Source organism: Oncorhynchus clarkii, chromosome 2 (assembly GCF_045791955.1).
Source record: "Oncorhynchus clarkii lewisi isolate Uvic-CL-2024 chromosome 2, UVic_Ocla_1.0, whole genome shotgun sequence".
Classification (NCBI taxonomy): domain Eukaryota; kingdom Metazoa; phylum Chordata; class Actinopteri; order Salmoniformes; family Salmonidae; genus Oncorhynchus; species Oncorhynchus clarkii.
Genome location: NC_092148.1, coordinates 36,428,880 through 36,435,106, shown reverse-complemented (window position 1 = coordinate 36,435,106; position 6,227 = coordinate 36,428,880).

Genomic DNA, 6,227 nt, shown 5'->3' with positions numbered 1-6,227 from the left:
TTATTAGTTTCAGTAGACTGTTCAGTTGTCTATTGTTGTGACTTAGATGAAGATCAGATAAAATGTTTTGACCAATTTATTAATTCTAAATGGTTCACATACTTTTTCTTCCAACTGTATATGTACGCAAACAGACAGATATATCAAAACACAATACCCCATAAGGACAAAGCAAAAACAGGTTTAGACATTTTTGCTAATTTATTTAAAATAAAAAACTGAAATATCATATTTACGTTACTTTTGTTTATTATCTACATCACTTACTTTGGCAATGTTAACATATGTTTCCCATTCATATGTTTCCCATTGAAAGGATTCATGGCTTGTGCCATATCCGATTGCTCATGGGAGAGGGAGAGAGAGAGAGACTGGGTATCTCAGCAGAGCAGGTCAGGAACAAAAAAGAGAAAGAGACAATGAAGCTAAGACCCTTTCATAACCATTTAACCATGTTAAGATTCAAAGTCTGTGTTGTTGACCAATAGCATCACTGAAAATTTAACCTCCAATCAGATATCAGACCTACAGACCTGTAAAGAGAACAGAACCTCTGCCTCTCAGGAATGTGAAAATAGGGGTTGGCAAGAGCAATACAAGGAATGCTGAATTCCTAAGACAGTACAAAGGAAATCCCTGCAAACAGTTGAAGCACTTCCGGGGCTACACACTTACAGTGGCTTGCGAAAGTATTCACCAACCTTGGCAATTTTCCTATTTTGTTGCCTTACAACCTGGAATTAAAATGTATTTTGGGGGGCATTTTATCATTTGATTTACACAACATGCCTACCACTTTGAAGATGCAAAATATGTTTTCTTATTAGACAAACAAGAAATTATACAAAAAAACAGAAAACTTGAGCATGAATAACTATTCACACCCCCCTCCCCAAACTCAATACTTTGTAGACACCTTTTCACCTTTTGCTGCAATTACAGCTGCAAGTCTCTATAAACTTGGCACATCTAGCCACTGGGATTTTTGCCCATTATTCAGGTCCTTCAAGTTGGATGGGTTCCACTGGTGTACAGCAATCTTTAAGTCATACCACAGATTCTCAATTGGATTGAGGTCTGGGCTTTGACTAGGCAATTCCAAGTCATTTAAATGTTTCCCCTTAAACCACTCAAGTGTTGCTTTAGCAGTATGCTTAGGGTCATTGTCCGGCTGGAAGTTGAACCTCCGTCCCAGTCTCAAATCTCTGGAAGACTGAAACAGGTTTCCCTCAAGAATTTCCCTGTATTTACCACCATCCATCATTCCTTCAATTCTGACCAGTTTCCCAGTCCCTGCCAATGAAAAACATCCACATGAAGCACATGCTTCACTGTGGGGATGGTGCTCTCGGGGTGATGAGAGGTGTTGGGTTTGCACCAGACATACGTTTTCCCTGATGGCCAAAAAGCTACATTTTAGTCTCATCTGACCAGAGTACCTTCTTCCATATGTTTGGGGAGTCTCCCACATGCCTTTTGACGAACACCAAATGTGTTTTCTTACTTTTTTCTTTAAGCAATGGCTTTTTTTCTGGCCACTCTTCTGTAAAGCCCAGCTCTGTGGAGTGTACGGTTTGGCCTAGTGGTCCTATGGACAGATACTCCAATCTCCGCAGTGGAGCTTTGCAGCTCCTTCGTGGTTATCTTTGGTCTCTTTGTTGCCTCTCTGATTAATGCCATCCTTGCCTGGTCTGTGAGTTTTGGTAGGCGGCCCTCTCTTGGCAGGTTTGTTGTGGTGCCATATTCTTACATTTTTTTATAATGCATTTAATGGTGCTCCATGGGATGTGAAAAGTTTCTGATATTTTTTATAACCCAACCCCAATCTGTACTTCTCCACAACTTTGTCCCTGGCATGTTAGGTGAGCTCCTTGGTCTTCATAGTGTTGCTTGCTTGGTGGTGCCCCTTGCTTAGTGGTGTTGCAGACTCTGGGGCCTTTCAGAACAGGTGTAAATATATTGAGATCATGTGACAGATCATGTGACACTTAGATTGCACACAGGTGGACTTTATTTAACTAATTATGTGACTTCTGTCGGTAATTGCTTGCACCAGATCTTATTTAGGGGCTTCATAGCAAAAGGGGTGAATACATACGCATACACTATTTTTTTTTAAACAAGTTTCACTTCAACAATTTGGACAATTTTGTGTATGTCCATTACATGTAATCCAAATAAAAATCCATTTAAATTACAGGTTGTAATGCAACAAAATTGGAAAAACGCCAAAGGGGGTGAATAGTTTTGCAAGACACTCTATATGCACCAAATACATACATTTGAGTCACTAGACAGCCTACTATCTACAGCACTATGCAGTCGTGTAAAGTACTTCAGTAAATATACTTTAAAGTACTACTTAAGAAGTTTTTTTGGTATCTGTACTTTACTTTACTATTTATATCTTTGACAATTTTTACTTCACTACAATCCTAAAGAAAATAATGTACTTTTTACCCCATACATTTTTCCTTACACCCAAAAGTACTCGTTACATTTTAAATGCTTAGCAGGACAGGATAATGGTCCAATTCAAGCACTTATCGAGACAACACATTGCCATTCCTTCCACCTCTGATCTGGCAGACTCAATAAACACAAATGCATCTTTTGTAAATTATGTCTGAGTGTTGGAGTGTGCCCCTGGCTAGCCATACATTTTAAAAACAAGAAAATGCAGCCTGCTTTGCTTAATAGAAGGAATTTGAAATGATTCATACTTTTACTTTTGATACTTAAGTATATTTAGAACCAAATACTTTTAGACTTTTACTCAAGTAGTATTTTACTGGGTGACTTTTATTAAGTAATTTTCTGAGTAATTTTCTATTAAAGTATCTATACTTTTACTCAAATATGACAATTGGGTACTTTTTCCACCACTGGTACTATGTCTGATTCATCTTCCAGCCAGGTGAAACAGACAACACTGTAAACAAACGCCGACCTGGAATGGGCATGGCACAGACACTCATATCGACTACGCTATGACTTACCCCATTACTATTCACCTCTCCTCACTCACTTTTCTTGAATATGTTGTGATGCTGAAAGGTAGATGGCTGTTCATCCAAGTGGGGAGGCGGAGAAGAGGGGAGGGGGGGGGCATGGGTGGTATGTGGAAGCCTCTCGTATGCAAAGCATGTTTTTATTTGTACTATTTATACACAGCTTTATTTACACAGTCTATTTATTGGCCATTTTCACAAATTCTCATGAGAAAGAGTTGTAAGAAAACAAAACAACAAAAACTAAACACAAAGTTCAAGTTTATTTCACGATTCTGTTTTCATTGAAACAAGATACTGTGGTAGAGAGAATGTATGTTCTGTGTAGTCTCCATGTCTAATGATCCGTTTGTTTGACTTTTGTTCAAATGGAACTTAACAGAAACTCTGTTCTAAGAGATGTTAGATGCCACACATTTGATGCCACATGCCTAAAAGTGCAACATTGCAGTTTGATTAAGACTAAGTTCATGTGAGGTGGGAGCTCAGGCCTGATCCAAAGCTTAGGCAGGTGACAAGAGGTACTCTACAGCTCAAGAGGCCATAGCTCTGCGTTTCTGTTCCCTCAAATACGCACATCTCCAGCAGTACAGTAGCACTGCTCAATGTGTTGTTTTAGGTGGGGCATTAGCTGGTGCTGTGTGAGTGTGAGCAAGTAGCAAGAGCCATAATGAGCGGCCATCATAAGCAGACCAAAGAAGAGAGTCCAAAAGCCCCCCTAGTTCCATTTTCAATGGTGTATAGAGTTACCCTATCTAAACGTAGGCCATCCACCTCTCTGTGTTGTATAGAGATTTATAATTACATGCTGATGTTTCAGCTCTGACTTTGATCGGGTTATTTTCACCAAGATTACTCCAAACCACCCACACACACACACACACACACACACACACACACACACACACACACACACACACACACACACACACACACACACACACACACACACACACACACACACACACACACACACACACACACACGTGCGTGCTTGAGTGCACAAAATGTGTGATTGTTAAAGCACTTCACCCAAATCCCCAATTCCTGGTCCTCTTGGGCAAAGCAATTTACTTCAATTTGCTCCAGCAAATAACCAGCTGTACAAACGAACTGCAGGATGTATGGGGCGGAAAGAGCTCTAACACATTAACCACATCACAGAGAGGGAAGGGGCATGGAATTTCAGAAATACCTGGACAAAGTAACTAGCAGCGTTCTATCCATATGGATTGTGTTTGTTTCAATAAACTTTTTTCATCATTTTCAACAAGAACAAAAACTGAAATTGAAGGTATTGGATTGTATTTCAATGCAGCGGTATAGGGTATGGGGTATGGGTATAAGCGTTTGTAAATGGAGGATTTGTGAGGTTGTGTAACCTACATTGACTGATCTGGTCACCACCCACACTCAGACAGCCTTAACACTGGCCCGGTCTGTTGCTAACCAGGGTCAGGGGTTAGGGGACACACAAAAAGGAGGGGAAATTAAGATTATTTATTTCCTCCATTATCATTAGTGCAGGAGGCATCACAGAATATTTTTTTTAAATGTTTGGGCTTGTAACGAGTGTGCTGAGAGTCAGGGAGCAAGTTCAGGTAGTGAGTGTTTTATTAAGTAAATGCAACATAATACAAAACAAGAAACACGAACAACGCACAGACATGATACTGAAACAGAAACAATAACGCCTGGGGAAGGAACCAAAGGGAGTGACATATATAGGGGAGGTAATCAGGGAAGTGATGGAGTCCAGGTGAGTTTGATGTCAGGTGGTGACAGGACTGGTAACGATGGTGACAGCTGTGCGGCGTAATGAGCAGCCTGGTGACCTAGAGGCCGGAGAGGGACCACACGTGACAGGGCTGGTAGGTAGGTTATGTTGAAATGGCACAAATGATGTGCTGAGGGACAGATTGGCTTGAGGGAGTCTGAAGTCTGGAGACAGAGTACTAAGGTACCCGTGGTCTGCATACATGTGAGAAATAGTTATAAGTAAGGATTACACCGATTGTCTCCTATGTGCTGTATACAGTACCATAGGTCATTACCTGCACTCACTGTGCCAATTTGTTTGTAGGCGCTGACAAAATGTACCTGAAAATAATAGCAAACAGAATGAATTTATGTAAGATTATAAGGAGGGAGGGTAAACATGCCAATCAGTATTGCATTTATAGTTCACAGCGCATCTCCCACAGTAAACCAGTTCACTTTGACAACTATACATATCCTGCCAAAAGTCATTGACATTGAGCAGTGCTGACAACTCTCACACATTGGCCATTAGACACATGCATTTGACCCTCTTCACACACTCAAGAAGCCAAACCTTTAATTTCTCACGCAGTGATAAAAGTACTGCTTTTATTTTCTAATGAGTCCACAGTGCATTAACTGTTCAACCGTGCCTCCAAATCGTTTTGGAAATCAGAGCATATAATATGTGCCTGCAATTCTACATCACCATCATTTTCCTGCCACCGCACTGTGAACCGTGACAGATTGAAGCTTGTGATTGGTTTAGTAAGGGTCAAGAACCAAGGCGATTGGAATGCATGTTTGTAAAGAAATTCCCCTCACGATGAGAGTGGAGTGCAGTCATGGCAAACTGGACAGGCGCGTTCATTCTCCACTGATCAAATTTTATTAACTCAATTGTCAAAAGGGCCGCTGTTTTGTACCCATAATTGTCAATACATTATTTGCTGCCACTCCTGTCCCTGTTGCAAAATGCTTCCTTATGACTGCATGTGATAATATAGCCTACAACTAGTGATTTAATCCACCACTTGCATAGAGCCCCACAGTGCAAGTGTCATAATACCCATAAAACCTAGCAGTCAAACAGCAAAATGGTTCCAATCATTTTTCCACCATACATTTTTCCCATATGGAATTTTAGAAACACATAGAGTAAGGGCTGTGTTTCGTGTAGGCTTACCCTGGTGTGACATTTTGATAACCATTTAAATCTCTCTCCGACAAGTTTACTTTAATCAATATATTCGGCTCTATTTACCCTCAGATTCAAAAATGCTAATTAGCATCAAAGTAGACATCATGCAAGACTACAAATCCCTGCAAACTCCTGCACGGCATCGCTAGCTGACACCTTTACAGGTATTGTGTCGATTTAAAACTTTCCTAAGACAGTTCATAGAATTGTCCATTTCATTACTACATTTAGCTAACATTAGATAGTTAATCCAG